The following is a 17,095-nucleotide window of genomic DNA, read 5'->3' as shown; positions in this document are numbered from 1 at the left end:
TTTTATTTGTTGTTATTTGACACGTGCGAGGGAGCCCGTCGTTATGGCGTTGTCGCTTCACTTGTTTTTGGTAGGCTACTCTTACAATTCCTCCTCCTCCTCCTCCTCCTCCTCAATTCCTATTCCTCCTCCTTACCTCCTTTTCCCCTCCTCCTCCCAACTCTTCCCCGTCCACTACCCCTACCCTTCCTCCCCTCCTTTGCTCCTCTCAACTCTTTCTCTACCTCATCCTCCTCTGCCTCTTCCTCCTTTTCGTCCTCCTTTCATCCTCTCCTCATCTTCTCGTCATATCCTCCTCTTTCGTCTCTTTTTTTTTTCCTTCTTCTCCCCTCCTCCTCCCTCTCTTCCTTCTGCTCCTCCTTCTCCTTCTCCTCTTCTTCCTTCTTCTCTCCTCCTCTTTCTCTTTTTCCTCTTCCTATATTTTCTTTCCCTGCTTTCCCTCGTCTTCCTGCTACTCCTTACCCTCCTCCTCATCCACCATTACTTCCTCCTCCCCCATATAATGTTATTACTCTTCCTTCTGTTCTTCCTCATTCTCTTCGTTCTTTTGTACCTCTTTTCCTATTCTCTTTACTTTCTCGTTTTCCTTCTCGCCCTCCTCTTCCTTTTCATTTTTTCTCATTTGCCTCCTGTACCTCTTTTTTTTCCCTCTTCCTCATTTTTCCCTTCCTCCAACTTTTTTCTTTCCTCCACCTTTTCTTCTTCCTCATTTTCCCCCTCCTCCAGCATTTTTTTTCCTTCCTCAACCTTTTCCACTTCCTTACCCTTTCACCCTTTCATCCCCCTCATCACCCACCATCTTTTTCCTAGCCCTCTGGAACACCATAGCAATTCTGGGTTCTTGAAGACCTCTTCATCTGGTCGTCCAGAGGGTCCGTGGCTCTTTGTGTTGATAGACACGGAGGGAAAAAAAAAAGAGCCTGCGGTGAGCAGTACTAGAGTTGTCGTCGTCGTCGTCGTCGTTTTCAGGCTTTCTCTTAAGTTGAGTAAAGTCGTCTTGAGTCAACTGGGACAAAATCCAAAATCTTTTAAATTGGCATGTTTCAGATGGGTACTCGAGATGGTTTTGGGATTGACCAAGCAGGCTAGAGCAACCTGTTTCAGGGGAGGTCAAGTCCGAAAGCATTGTGTTCTCCATCGTTCTGAGTAGAAGCTACACCTAAGTAAGTAAGGATGGGGTTGGAGAGGCCCTCACTTTGACGAGAGTACAAGGTGCTTTGGAGCTAGTCGGTCATTTCTGACCGGGTTTCCTTCCGCTCAACGAAATTGCTTGGGAGCAGCGGGAAAAGGACGAAAGAAAGATTGCCGCAGCCAATGACTAAGACATAGTAGACGGGGGGGTGGGGGATTCCCCATCTAAATGAGGAGTCTGGTATTTCACCATAAATAGTACACCTGTATATTACCCTTTCTCGTCGTAGTATCCTTCCTCTTCCTCCTCTCGATTGTTCCTTCCTTCCTCCTCCATTTCCCTCCTTCGTCTCCCGCCTCCCTCTGCCACCCCCCTTGCCCCTTTCCCCTCTCGTTCTCCTCTTCCCTCCACCCAGACCCTCTACTCCTGCCCCCCACCTTTAATCTGCCCCGACCCCCCCTCTCCTTCCTTGTGGGGGTAAAGGGGGGTGAGGGGGACAAAGAGTGGAGCATCATCTCTTCACGGTCGAGGTAAGGGACGAGGGGAAACTTGGGCCAAAGATCCCGGCGGCCTCGTCCGAGGGGGAATTTTCGTATTTAATTTTGTTCTTCTTTGAGGCAAAATTAGCGAATGGAAGAAGGTGGGAGGAGGGGGAAGGTGGGTATGAGGATGGTGGCCCCCGCTGCTGGGTGGAATGAGGTAGGGGGTTGGCATTTTAGAGAAAAAGGAATAAGCTGGGAAGGTTCTGAGAAGGCTAATGATGTGATGACGGAAGTGGAGGAAGAGAGAGACGAGCGGCGGGAATGGAAGAGCGGCGACGACGAAGAGGGCGTGCTGCCGAAGGGAAAGGACGAGAACGAGGAGGAGGATGGAGAGGAGGAGCAAGAACAAAGGAAGACAATGGTGATGGAAATGAGGACACCGACGAAGAGAAGGGAAACGACGATGACGACAGCAGGAAAAGAAAGGAGGGACTGTTAGGAAATGTAAAGTTTATGAACGTGTAAAAGATATATATATATATATATATATAGAAATAAGATATATGACGAGGATGGGGGAGAGGAACGTAGGGACACCGTCAATTGTGAATGATGTCATGTCATGTAGAAGGGCGTGCGGTTGCGACGACAGTGGGCGGAATGGTGGGCGCGGGATATTGGGCGACAAATGACACTGCGCGCTGCCAGATAATAGTAACGCAGGGTGGGGTGGGGTGGGGCTGGGAGCTGGAGGGGAGGCGGGGGAGGGGGGGCTGAGGTCGGGAACTTCGGGGTTAGGGAGATCCGCAGAAAATGACTGTGGGGGTGGGGGGGAGTGGCCTTGGAGCCTGCGGCCGGAAGGACGACTTTTTCATCTTCTGGTATAGGAAACGCTCTTGGCCCGCAAATATTTAGTGACAAGTAATGCCTCTTTACGCTCATTTGTCCATGTACAACGTGTGTATGTGTGTGTGTGTGTATGTGTGTGTGTGTATATGTGTGTGTGTGTGTGTGTGTGTGTGTGTGTGTGTGTGTGTGTGTGTGTGTGTGTGTGTGTGGACATGCATGTGTGCATTTAATGTCATTATATATACTTGTGTATGCCTGCGTCTCTGTGCGTGTACATGAACGCACACCTGTGTATTATGTATGCATACAGAATTATGCATGTATTTAATCTTTTTGGCCTTATAAAAGAATTGTCCTTGTGGAAATCCATTTGAATCGAAAGTTTAATGCTTTATATTCTGAATATGTGGACCATGTACAGAAGGGCAGCGTTGCCCTCCTCCTCCTCCTCCTCCTCCTCCTCCTCCTCCTCCTCCTCCTCCTCCTCCTCCTCCTCCTCCTCCTCCTCCATCCACTCCCCTCGCTCCTAAACCACACCATCCCCTCCCCCTCAAACCACACCATCTCCTCCCCCTCTCCCAACTCATCCCTTTCCCTCTCCCTTCCCCTCAACTCCCCCTCTCTTTTCCTTCCCTCCCCTCCTCTCCCCTCTCTTCCCCTCCTCTCCCCTTGCCTCTCCTCTCTTCCCCTCCCCTCCTCGCACCTCCCCTTGTTCCTACACAAATGTTCCCCCTCCATTTCATTCACATAACTTCTCTTCCTTTCCCCTCCCATCCTTTCTCTTCCCTACTCTTTCTCATTTCTTCAATTCCCACTTTCTCTCTCTCTCTCTATCTATCTATCTAGCTCTCCGTCTCCCTCCCTCCCCAGTTGATCCTCCCACCTCCACTATCTCCACTTCCGCCACCATCTCTTCTTCCTCCTCCTTAGCTTCCTCCTCCCCCACCTCCACTTCTTCCGTCTCCTCCTCCTCCTCCTCCTCCTCCTCCTCCTCCTCCTCATGGTCGAGTGCCGTGAAGAAGCGCCGGCCTTGACCTTCGTCCTTCCTGGACAGCGCCTGTTACCACCACCGCACAGCACCACCTACTGCCCACCACCACCAGTCGCCGCCGCTGCCGCCACCTCCACATTTCTCGCCTCCACATCCAGCACCAGAACACCGCCCTCATGAACGGTCCAGATTTTCTTTTGTCCTCCACAGCAGTCTGGAGGTGGTGGTGTTTGTGATGCAGCGCGGCTCAGTTGGTACCACCGGTGGCGGCTGTTGTCGCGGCGCGGCGCGGCGCGGCGCCACCGTCTTTGTTTCTTCTTGATGGGGGGGTGGTTGTGCCAAGTGGCAGAGGCAATGCGATGCCTCACACCAAGTTCAGGCCGAGCACTGCTGCTGTGAGGAACAAAGGCTCAAGCCGCTACCTTTGCCCTGGGTGCCTGGGCAACCGGAACTAGAGGTGGTCTTAGACTAAGAACCGTAACAATTGGATTTATTCATTTATTTATGTATTTATTCATTTATTTATTATACGGGCAAAGAACACAACGGTTTTTTCATTTAAGGGTGCGACCTTTTGCACGTGAGGGAGCAAACTCCGATTTGAAGGAGTCCTTAATTGATCGAGACTCCCCCCACCCCGATCCTTCAGGAATTCACTTGGCCGCTTCGGGTGAACAAAATCGCCTGCCCCCCTCAGCCAGAACAAAGTTGTTAAAGCCAGCCATTACTTTGGAGCTCTGGACAATTGAAATTGGACCAGAACGTGGTGCTCTTTGTATATGATATTTTGGCAAACACCAGACGGATTTTAATGCGCTCTTGAGGGAGGGTCAGACCCCCTTGGTCTTGGCAGGCTCGAGACACCGCCTCTCGCAGCAGCAGCAGATGATGAAGAAAGTCGTTGGACAGTCGCCGCCGCCCCCGCCGCCGCAGGAGGAAAAGAATCACCGGGGGAAGAAGGAACCCCAAAGAACTCTAGAAGGTTTCGTCGGAGCGCACGCACACAAACACACACACACACACACACACACACACACACACACACACACACACACACACACACACACACACACACACACACACACAGTCCGCATGACACCCATCCAACCCATGTGCCTTACCTGCTCTCATCATTTTAATAAATGCTTGCATCTCATCTTTCCTTATATCTCCTCCATTTTCCTCATTCATCACTGTCATTTTCTTAGCTCTTCCCACTGCAAATTCCTTTCCCTCCCTTTCCTCCGTGATATTTAGCAAGCCCCAAAAATACTCTGCCATCTTCCTCTTACTCGTTTCTTCCATTATCATCTCCCTGTCTCCTCTTTTTACCTTTTCTTCTCTCTTTGATTCGCCTCCTCTTACTCTCTTAATTTCCTTTCAAAACATATTTTATTGTTTTCAAAAAATTCTGTCATACTCTTACCCAATTTCACATCTGCTTTCCTCTTTGCTTCCTTTATCTTATGCTTCACTTCTCTTTTCTTTGTACCTCTCATGTGATTCGTTGTATTTTGTAATCAATCAATGAATGTTCACTTCTCTTCTATAACCTTCTTTGCTTTATCATCCCACCACCCACTACCCGTCTTTCTATTTCCTCCCGTCCTCTTTGCTCCAGATAACATTGCACACCTTATGGCTACCTCCTTGAACCATCCACATTCCTCCTCCACTCCTAGTTCTACTCTATCCTTCATTTCCTCTCACTCCTTTCTCAGCTTCTTCTAGTACTCCTTTTCTTTCTTATTTAAACATTTTACTTTAAGCACCTCCCGACCTTCCGTCCTTTTCTTCTTTCTCCATCTATCCTCCACTCTCAACTTACCTTCCACCAAAAAGATTATCTGATATACTCCCGCTCTCTCCCCAAAGAACATGTACATCCAGAATTCCTCCTACTCTTGTGGTTACCACTATGTAGTCCAGTAAAGCCCTATCTACCGTTCTTCCATCCACCACCCTCGCCCATGTGTACTTATGATTGACTTTCTTCCTAAACACTGTATTTGCTACTATCAACTCTCTATACACATTACCATCAAATCTCCACAATTTTTCCTGGAACTCCACACTTCCCAACCACTCCGTCTATTGGTTCACTTCCTACCCTAGCATTAAGATCTCCCAATACCACCATATTAGCATTTTTCCCTAAACCCTCTATGTACTCATTTAAATCTATCCAAAAAGGCCTCCATTTCCTCTACGCTCATCTCATTACCAGGCCTATATGCACTTACAAACACCCACATCTCCCTGCCCAGTCTCACCTTCATCCACATTAGCCGTTGGAAGTCGTAGCACATATGGCAAACCTGGCGACATCGGCCGTGGATAAGCCCCTCATTGTCTGAATTATACCTTGAATACATAAATAAAAGAAGTAGGTAAATAAACACAAAGTTACAGTTGCCCCTCTAAGTTTCAACATGGCCATATTAGACCAGGACTCGTTATATTGGTGCGTACATGGGCTAGACCAAACTAGCTCAGACCAGACCGAATATATGACTTTGAGACGTCTACCTTAGGCGCAGCGTCGCCACCGCACAAGAAACAGTCCCCTTTAAGTGATTTTAGGGCTCTGGCTCCCCCTCGACGACATCGCCGACCCCGCTGGGTTCTCCCCGTTGTGCGTCGGGTGCTCATGTGTGATTCCCCGCCGCAGGGTCCGTCTGGCGTTGGAGGGGGGCGGCGGGGGGGCGGAGAAGGGGGATGGGATGAATGGGATAACGGGGGTCCGGGGTAGCAGCTCGGCTGTGGTCCGCTGTAGTTGGGAGAAGTTTGTTTATTCTTATATTGCTACAATGATGAATGCAGGTGGGGAGAGTGACCCCGTTTCTTTTTTAACCCGTGGCCGTATTTTGGGCTTTTCTCCTTTTCTCTCTCTCGTCCTTTCTTTTGCTTTCCCCCACTCTCGCTCTTGTTCGCTATCTCTCTCTGTCTCACTGTGTGTGTGTGTTGATGCTTGTTTGTGTGTGAGTACTTTATAATTTTAGGTTTTCATATAATATATATTTTGATATTCCCCCCAAATGTGATTATTTTGCCATGTTTATTTATATATTATATATATATATATATATATATATATATATATATAGATATGTATATATATATATGTATATATATAGATATGTATATATATATAAATAGATATGTATATATATATATATGTATATATGTATATATATATATGTATGTATATATATACATATACATATATATATATATATATATATATATATATATATATATATATATATATATACACACTCTGATAAGTGATCTAAGGATGGCTCTTCCCTAAACTGAGCCCCATGACTATAGGGACACACTTTTCAGGCTTTGTTATGGCTGACGGCAAAATAATTTTTATTCATATAAGGGTGGAGTCCCTGTGGTTATGGGACAAGTAATGAATATGGGGTAAAACGATTGTGTAGATGAGGAGTCTTGGGAGAACGTGTTGTGGTTTTGCAGTTGGCTAAACAAGTGTTCTTCGACGGACGCTTCAGCAGTAGCAGCATGTCTTGCTTCCGAAAGGGTTTCAGTGTAACACGCATACATACATGCATGCATGCCAGTGGAAGTCTTGGTAACAGAAGTAAACAAGCTCTCTTCTTGGAGGCATAGTGTTCCCGCAATTTTCCGAGAATACAAATCAGCAGGTGTCAAGGAATTTGTTTTGTCAATGAACCAGTGGTTGGTCTGCTCGGCCTGTGTACTCTAGGTCATTTGATCGAATCCCTTCTAGCTGGCTTTCTTTTCAGCAAGGAAAGCATTGGCCCATGTCTTATGTGAACGAGGCTAAAAGATATCTCGGGCAATTGCAGCAAAACAGATGGGTAAGAAATGATCCTGTGAACATGGGAAGGAATTTATTCATGGAATGCTATGATGATGGGGATGATATGGAAGACACGCAGATTCTCGACGAATAAATAATTCAGAGTTAGAGTTAAAAGAGAGAGAGAGAGAGAGAGAGAGAGATTAGGATTATGAGTAAAAGAACCAGACTGACAGGGATTGATGAGAAGTCTGTGTGACGTCAAGAACTCTTTGTACGCGGGGAATGGGCCACAACCCCCCAAAGTGGTCCTCAGCTTTTGTCTCAGGTAGTCAGCGAAGTCCGTGGAGCATGACTGTTAGGTGCCAAACATGAAGTGGTGAAGTGGACCAAGTCACGCTGAAGCGGCTATTGGCCCCAAGAGACCCCCGCCGCTGCCGCCGCCGCCGCCGCCGCCGCCGAGTCATCGTCTTGGGGCGGCCTAGGAGCGGAGGTGGCCTTTGTCAAGGTTTCCCCATGGCAGAAACTTCCTTTGTAGTGAAGTGGTCTGTACTTGGAACGGCCCCACTGTTAAGTGGTCTGAGGGCAGAATGGCCCCTTTGTCTTAGGGATCTTGAAATGGAACGACCTTATAGGCCTCAAGTGGTCTTTTGAGGCTCTTGGTCCTTATGATGGAACGCCATAAGGGGGTGTATCCTTCGTTTAACGAGACTGTCCTTAGTTGGTGTGTGTGCGTGCGTGCGCGTGTGCATGTTTTGTGTGTTGTGTACATGTTCCACGCGTGCGCATATATGTAATTACTGTATATGGATATATATATATATATATATATATATATATATATATATATATATATATATATATATATATATATATATATATATATGTGTGTGTGTGTGTGTTCGTGTGCGTGCATGTGCATTGGCTATGGTTTTGTTAATTTGCCAAGAGTTTTACTGGGAGAGAGAAACGTCTGGAGGTGTCACGGTGGGAGGCTCGATCCGTGGACCGGGGGTGGGGTGGGGTGTTGGGGGTTTACTAAGGATGGGTTTAGTAGACCGAAATATCGGAATACAAAAGGCTGATGACATAATCGATAACGCCATCCATGGAAATGGCGGCAGAAGGATGCGGTTGGAGGTGTTAGAGGGGAAGTGGGCCAAAGAAGAGTGTCAATTAGCTGGTCTCTTGATGATGATGATGATGATTGTCATTGTGACGGAAATAATGTGACCGAGGACTATGTGATTTATATCACTCGTATGCATTGAATTTCGTGATTGATTCTTGGTTTCTGTGGAATCTTGACTTCGCAACCACGTGTGTGGAGGAGGAGGAGGACTTTTTTATTTTTTGAAATGAAGGAGAGCCGGCCGGTGTCTTGGTCGTGGCGAGCGGCGAGAATGGAATCAGTTGAGGGAAGGGTGCCAAAAGAGATCAGCCAGCAAAAGTAAAAAACAAATAATAAATAAATAAATAAATAGATAAATGAAATATTTAGTCCGGTGCGGAACTTCAACCACATTGAGGTGGATTAGGCAAAGGGGTTTGGGCGCTGGAACTTGGCAGGTGTCCTCCTCCGCCTCCTCCTCCGCCTCCTCCTCCTCCTCCTCCTCCTCCTCCTCCTCAGCTGAAGACGACTAGCTTTGTCCAAGCTGGCGTTAGCCTAAACAAAGTCGTTAAGAACCGTCCATAATGCTTAAGGGGGCTAATCGAGTTTTTGTCTTGTTATTCATTTGTTTATTTACTCTACGTTCAATATATAGAACCATAAATAGGGCTACAATATCAGTAAAAGTAGTAGTGGTAGTGGAGGCGGTACTGACGGCGGGCATGTGCTTCAGGTGGTGACAACACTGAAGACAATACAAGGCCGAAGCCGGAATCTAAATCGATAAAGTCCTCACCCGGTGAGTGTGTGTGTGTGTGTGTGTGTTTGTGTGCGTGCGTGCGTGTGTGTGCGTGCGCGCGCGCGTGTGTGTACTTCGCGTGCGAACGTACTTTTTTACGTCTGTCTCGGTAATATATATATATATATATATATATATGTATATACACATGTGTGTGTGTGCGTGTGTGTGTGTGTGTGTGTGTGTGTGTGTGTGTGTGTGTGTGTGTGTGTGTGTGTGTACGAGTACGAAGATAATATGGATTTAATTTGGGTGGTCGAGCAAGAATGTTGGGTAGGGACAGTCAGGTTTAGTAAATTAAAAGTTAGACCTCGGCGCACTTTCGAAGTACTCGACAGAGTGTCCTGTATATGTATATATATCTGGAACGGTTTGTTGCCGAGGCAGACATCATTCCAGAAAGAATCATTCTCGTCCCCAGCCCTTGTGTTTCGTTATCGTTTGGCGTCGTCATGGGACGGCGTTTTAATGTCGAGTAATTTCTGTTCTCGTTTGCTTTCGTGGACAAAACTAGTGTGTCGCTAGATTATATTATAGTCACCTACAGTTGAGATGGAATCCCACACTGTTCTTTCCTTTATATGTGTGTTGTTGTATTTGATGTTAATAGAGGTCGTCATAATACATATATATTCAGATCGCACTTATTACAAATTTAAGCTCCGCCCCCCTTCAGACGTTATTGGCCAAAGAAAGAGAGAGAGAGAGAGAGAGAGAGAGAGAGAGAGAGAGAGAGAGAGAGAGAGAGAGAGAAAGTTCAGGGCATCTTAAGATAAACGCAATCCAAACTTCTCGGCCAATTTAGTCTATTTTTATGATAAATTTATATTTTGAATGAGGAAGAATGTTGGCAGGAGCAAATCCTTTTTTGGAATTGTAAGGGTTTTCCCCCTTCAGCTGAAGACACTTGTTTGGCGTCAGCCAGAAACAAAACATAAAATGAGGTCAGTGAAATTGTCATTGCTGGACAGTTCGGCGTTGTTAGTCCGCACGGGACTAACGAGTTAGTTCATTACTGCCCCCCCCAACCCCCTTCCCTTCCCTTCCCTCCCCCTCCCCCCCGGTCAGTCCGACGCCCGAACCTGGTCGAGACCCCCTGGAGACTGGGGCAGACAGACACAAAACGGAATGGAATCAATGAGAGCGGTTTTTGTGGGCAACGGGGGCTGTGCAGAACATCTCCTCGGCATTGAAGTTATAATATGGAGCCGAGGATTTGCTCTTACTTGCCTCTTTCTTCTCTTTTCCTACTCCACCATCTCTTCCTCCTCCTCCTCCTCCATCTCTTTCCTCGTCCTCTATGTCCTCCTCCTCCCTCTCCTCCTCCTCCTCCTCCTCCTCCTCCTCCTCCTTGTGATAAAGCTACCGAATAGGTGCCATGGAAATGAATGAAGTAGCCAGTTGAAAATCGTCATCCTGTGTGGAAAGAGTTCAACGGGAAGTGGTCTCCGTAGGGAGGTGGGACGGACGGATGGATGGATGGATGGATGGATGATGGGGTGCCACGGCGAGGAGTAGAGTCGTGTGCCTGGCCGTGGTAGCAAAGACATAAGGAAGATTTGCCTTGTGCTACGGGGCGGGAGGGAGGGAGGGAGGGTGGAAGCAAAGCACTTAGCCCCTCCTCCCATTTGTTGTTGTCGAAAAAGGCGCAGCGCCAGACAGTATAATTGGCAGAATCGGTTTCCGTTACTTGGTGGTGGAGACTTGCCATTTCGGCCTTGGGTCCGGGGAGGGGGGGGTCTTCCGGTCCCGCCGGCCTCTCACTCCGGGTACTGGCTGCGGGAGTCCCTTCCCGACCCAAGGGGTGAGTGTGTGTGTGTGTGTGTGTGTGTGTGTGTGTTGGGGTGGAGGGGTTTGCTACGTCAGGAGAATGAAATCTTCTGACGTTAGGCCAAAACGAAGCAAAGGCCTCTATTCTTCGCCTATGGAGGGGGCGCAGCACAGACGAATAGAGTCGTCGGGCGGAATGGGTGCAAAGATAAGGTTCCTCCCTCATCCTCGTCCTCCACAAAAAAAAGGCGTTGATTAAAGCGGTTGCGGCTACTCTTGCCCTGGCCAGGTGAATGATATCGTGTGACGGCAGCCATAATAAACCCATGTCCACAAAGGGAGTTAAACCTCACTTGTGGTACTATTTCGACGTGGGACCCTGTTGACGTTGACCACGCGTCGAACGAACGGCACTGGGCGTTTCTTGGCGCCTGGCCGCCCCCCTTACTTTGAGCTATTGTCGAGAAAGAGAGAGAGAGATAGATAGAGAGAGAGAGAGAGAGAGAGAGAGAGAGAGAGAGAGAGAGAGAGAGAGAGAGAGAGAGAGAGAGAGAGAGAGAGAGAGAGAAAGCGCATGCACGACGTTTCGCCCCGGAAGCAAAATGATTGTGAAATCACAGGCTGCGTGTGTGTGTGTGTGTGTGTGTGTGTGTGTGTGTGTGTGTGTGTGTGTGTGTGTGTGTGTGTGTGTGTGTGTGTGTGTGTGTGTGTGTGTGTGTGTTTGGGTTGTCGGCTTTAAGGAGGTTTAGTGTCCGGTTACTACCGGGTTTAGCTGCCACTGGCACCAATTGGAAAGATGTCATTTATTTGGAATAATGTTATTAGGATAATTGTTATTGATATCATATATGTATGATTATTATTATTATTATTATTATTATTACTGTTATTACTATTAGTTATTATTATTATTATTATTATCATTGATGTTATCATAATCATAATTATAATTGTTATCGAAGTCATTATAAATCGAACCTCTATTATCTACTGGTTCCCTGTTCTAGAAGGCTCTCTTGTTGTATCCTATGTTGTTATTTCGTATATTTTCCACATTAAGGTACTGATTAATGTTGATTTTCCATACTTGTGATGTTTACGTAAAAACAACGAATAGGCAGAACCCACCAGTGCAATTAGTTTTGTTTAGAGTAGGTCACGGTTTACACTGATTAATCATATACCATTTTATGGGGGCAGCTTTCAAGTGGCACTGGGTAAAAGCTTTATGCGCTGAACAAAATAAAAAAGAAAATTATCTCCCGTGGTTAAAGAACCTTCTTTTGATGTCTGTCTGCTGTACACGAAGAAGTAGGAGAGGCCAAGATTTGCCGTGGATGGACAGGGAGAAGGACGTTGATGGGGAAGGTCGTCGAGTTGTGCGACGTACTGTTGTGTCAGAGTATCACTGCCATTTTTTTTAGATCGTCTTTGCACGCCGGAGACCCATGCTTTGCTTTAGAACAAGGGCAAGAATCTTCTGGGGACTGCATTTGAGTCTGTTACGATCCTCGAAAGCCGTTGGTTAGTGTTGGTTGCACACGTCTAAGGCCTGTGTGAGTAAAGTACAGGTGGGACAACCTCTGCTGCGCGTTGTCTCAGCCTTGGTTTTGCCCTTGGGAAAACCTCGTTTTACTCTGGGTATGCATGCAGGAGAAGGCAACTTGACGTCGAAACCTCTCCCCCGCTGAGCGTTGGCTTTATACTTCCCAAGACTCGCTCGGCGTTCCTTTTCCTCCTCCTCCTCCTCCTCAAAGACCCGCGTGCTCGACGCTGGGTTTTCCGCATGGTAGACCCCGCTTGACATTGTACGTGCACGTGGAAGATCCCGGCTCTGCACTGGGTTTGCACGGAGAAAATCTCACAAAGCGTTGGCTTCAGAATTTGCAGTTCCAGCTCGGGTCTCGCGAGCTCCTCCTCGAGACTTCAAAGGTTACAGGAGGGAGTGTGGGTGTGGGTTGGGGCCAAGAGTGTAATAGAGAAGCTCGAATGAAAGAGCGAATGAAGGAGGAAACAAAGGATGGAGGAGACTAATGGGAACGCTTGGGATGCGAGCTATGAAGGAGAACGTAAACAAAGGGAGACTTAATGGAGACAGTAGAGGCGGGAGGGGGCCACAGTGAAAGACGAAGGATAATAAAGTGACATAGAGACTAATAGAGGTACTTTGAGAAGGACAGTGGCAGGAAGGTGGGGGAGAAGGGGAGAGGAGGGCTAATTAGAAGGGTTAGGGAAATTAAATGATGAAATAGAAAAGAAGAAAGGCTGGCATAAGTAACTGGGGAGCAGGTGTTTGAGGACAGTCAGGATGTGAGGTGAAGCATCCAAGAAGACCTACGCGTTCAGAGGCGAGGCGAGGCGAGGCGAGGCGAGGCGAGGCGAGGCGAGGCCTGGAGGTGGAGGGAGGAAGTAGAGGGAGTGCAAAGCAAGACAGGCGAATAAACAGATAAATGGACCTGAAGACGAAGCCAGTGGGGAGGAAGAAAAATAAAGTAAGACTTGTGGTGATAGTTCTGCTTGCAGGGCCGGCGTGCTTGGTGGTCGAGTAAACTGAAACGAGGTGGAAGAGGTGAAAGTAAGCAAGAAAATATTTTCGTTGTTTACGGATCGCAAGTGGCAGGAAATAAGCTCCCCCCCACCCACCCACCCGCCGAGGCGGCCAGCCCAGGCCAAGAACGGCCACTGAACGTATATACTGTACGGCGAAAGATGCGATGAACTGCAGAATACTGCAGGAGGAACGCTCGAACTCCCAAACTCAAGACGGGCGGCGGTTGCGGGAAAGATAAAGGGAATGAGAAAGAAAGGTAAAAGGAAAGGGGAAGTGAGGGGGAAGGGAAAGGCTGCTCTCGCTCCACTATCATAGTAATTGGTGTTGTATTAGGCTTCTCTCACTCATGAGTGGAAATTGGATATCAGACTCACAAATTGCTCATGCAGTATTCAGATATACAGCATGAACACACACACACACACACACACACACACACACACACACACACACACACACACACACACACACACACACACACACACACACACACATATATATATATATATATATATATATATATATATGTGTATATATATATATAATATTATTGTGTGTGTGTATATAAATATATATTATTGAGTGTGTGTGTATGTATATATATATATGTGTGTGTGTGTGTGTGTGTGTGTGTGCGTTTGTGTGTGTATGTTTATACAGTATGTTTGTATACAGTATGTTTGTATGTTTGTTTTTTAAGAGTCCCTTTTAACCAGTGTTCACTCTTATGGTATTTGTATGGATTGTTAAGAGCGGAGAGTATTCCTTGTTGTTTTATGGGAGCGAGTTGTCGACGATGCCAGCAGCGTTTTTGGAAAATATGTTTAGATTCGAGTGGAGTTTTGAGAAGTGAAGGAAGTGGATAATATACCGGGAAGAGACGAGGCAGTGTGGGAGAGGATCGGTACGGAGTAAAAGATGAATGAGATAGCAATGAATATATTTAGATTGGGGGGAAGAGGCAGAGAGCTGTAGAAAAAGTAGTTGGGGAGGAAACAGGGGAGGGACGCAGCGAAAGTGCAAAGGAATGAATGGGGAGGAGGAAGGACCTGAGGATGGATCCATGGAAGGGGGCGCCAGTTATTGGAGTCGCCGAGTCTTGGGAAAGCGGCGGCGGCTGAGAAGGAAGTAGCTGGAGCCCTAAGAACAGCAGAGACATTTCTTTTTCCATTACTCAAGAGTACTACGAAGATGAATCAAATAGATTGAGGGCAGCAGCCGGAATAAGATGAAAAGTACAAACTGTTTTGGATGTGATTATATTCACGATAGACTCTGACCACTTTGGGGTGCGGAGGAGAGTCTTGAGGGGAGCAGCCACAATAATTATAAAGGTAAGGGCCGACCGTTACGGAAAGAGCGTTAAAGGGGAGGGCCTAAGAAGCCCACACACACACACCACACTGGTGTGCTTTGGAAAGGTAAAAGTTAGGGCAAATAGATCTGTTTTATGCGAAAGGAAGGCAAGAATTACGAGGGAAGAAAAATAACGAGCGAAGGGGGTTTGGAGTAAAGTGGAGTGAGGTGTAATTGGAACGAGAGTGGCTGAGGTGTCGAATTGGGGAGAACAAGTGAAGGGGGACAAAGATGCTAAAGGGTGTGTGTGGGGGGGGAGGAGATAATAGAAAGGAAGATGTTTCAAAAGGAGGGGCAGACCAAGAAATGGCCTGAAGAGGACAGAAACGATATGATTAAAAGGAGGGGAAGGAAGAAGAGGAAGAATGGGTGATGGCGGTCCTGTCTCCCGTGAAGGAGCCTGAGGTTGTCCCCGAGGATAGGAGCGCTGGTCAATTGCAGGACTCCATATCGACATTTTGCATGAAGGAAAGCGCACAGAGGAGGAAGGGATCAAGGTGCAAGAACGCTGGAGAGCAAGCAATGGAGAGGCGGGAGAGTGCTGGGCAGTTCAGGTGGTATTTTCTTGGCGAGTCACTACCAGAAAGTAAAGGGTGCGCGAGTTGGAAGAAGAAGAAGAAGAAGAGGAGGAAGAAGAGGAGGAGGAGGAGGAGGAGGAGGAGGAAGAGGAGGAGGCGGCGGCGGCGGTGGTGGAAGAGGAGGGGGATAAGAATTGCGAAACAACCTCATCCTGAATGCTCCTGCCAGGAAGAGCCTTGCTCTGCAGGAGTAGACAACGTTGGCACTTCAAGAATGGAGAAGTCGGCGGCGGCAACCGCTGCTGGTGGTAGGAGGAACACCAGAGACACTTCAGGAATGCTGAAAAAGAAGAAGAAGAAAAGAAAAACGATGATGCATGACTGGAGATGGCTCACGAAACGACGCATCAGAAAAGACGAACAGGAATGAAAAACGAAAGAAGACACTGCATGAGTGGTGATGGCTACCAAAAAAAAAAAAAAAAAAGAGAAAGAGAGAGAGAGAAGACGAGCGATCGATGGGAGGACGTTAGAAGTGAGAATGCTGAACAGGGAACGAAGATTGAATGTAGTGACGGCATGCTAGAAGAGGGATCAACAAGAAAAGCCGCAGGTTAAAGAAGTTCCTGGAAGAAAGTGAAGAGTTCCAAGTAGTTTTTGCTGCCCTCTAGAGCCTCTAGCAGTCTCCGCTGGACTTCTCTGGAGGTTCTGGAAGCAGCAGCAGTCTCTACTGGACTCTGGAATGGAGGTTCTGTGGGAGTTTTCATCGGAAGCTGGAGCAAATGTGAGAGTCTTCATCGCTCACTGTCTACGTGTGTGTGTGTGTGTGTGTTTGTTTGTTTGTTTGTTTGTTTGTTTGTTTAGCATTCCACCGGCCGTTTGAGCTTCAAGAAGAGTAAAAGTCATTAGGGGTAATTACGAATTGGTTGGTATAATCGCGACATGTATTGTCTTCATCTTAAAAGTATGTCATTCGACAACTGTTTAGAAACGGGGACAAGAGTCGATTATCTGATGCTCGCTGAAAGACTTGACACACACTTTAACATTCAAGATAAACTTGATCTGTACCCGTGGTCACTAGCCCCGTCTCGCTTGTTCAGAGTGAAGTGAGCTTTGCTGAATAGAATCGTCGGGCGTCACCCAGGACAAAGTCCTTGGAGAGGAGTAAATGTGCCCAAAGGTCGAAATATCTCCCAGCCCCACAAGAGCCCACTGTCACCTTTGAAGATCCTGGCGTCAGGGGACTTTATTCAGCTCGAGGGAAGCTCTGGGCCCTAGAGGCGTTAAACTTTGACCTAATTCGGCATCGAAGTTGGGGATTTAGCCCCGTCAACGACAACAGTTCAGGACGGTTGCGAACGGCAGGTTCTCTTGTGAAACCAGATCATTTTCTTCAGGTGAAGGTCTGACCCTGGGCAGAACGGTGTCTCCTAGTCCTTTTTCCAGGCCAAGAATGCATCTTAGATTCGATAAAATAGGCTGGTACTTTGCCACAACGGAGTATGCACAGTACACTGCTCCATGTCGAAGGGGTAGGAAGGTCTAGGTAATGAAGAACTTGAAGATAAAAGGTCCTGAAGGAGCCGGAGACTACAGTAGAGGACGAGGAGGAAGTCTGTGGAAAGGCGCGCGCGCACACACACACACACACACACACACACACACACACACACACACACACACACACACACACACACACACACACACACACACACACACACACACACACACACACACACA

The 17,095-nt window shown here is 47.4% G+C and overlaps 1 protein-coding gene across 4 annotated transcripts in view; it reads left to right on the top strand.

The window, feature by feature from the left end:
- Positions 1-17,095, top strand: part of LOC143024761 (uncharacterized) — a 271,674-nt gene that overhangs the window by 55,722 nt on the left and 198,857 nt on the right. The gene's annotated exons all lie outside the window — the stretch shown is intronic.

The sequence above is a fragment of the Oratosquilla oratoria genome, chromosome 1 (assembly GCF_046742065.1).
Source record: "Oratosquilla oratoria isolate Oo_2021 chromosome 1, ASM4674206v1, whole genome shotgun sequence".
NCBI lineage: Eukaryota > Metazoa > Arthropoda > Malacostraca > Stomatopoda > Squillidae > Oratosquilla > Oratosquilla oratoria.
Note: the sequence above shows the minus strand (reverse complement) of the source record. Positions and strands in the feature narration are given on the sequence as shown.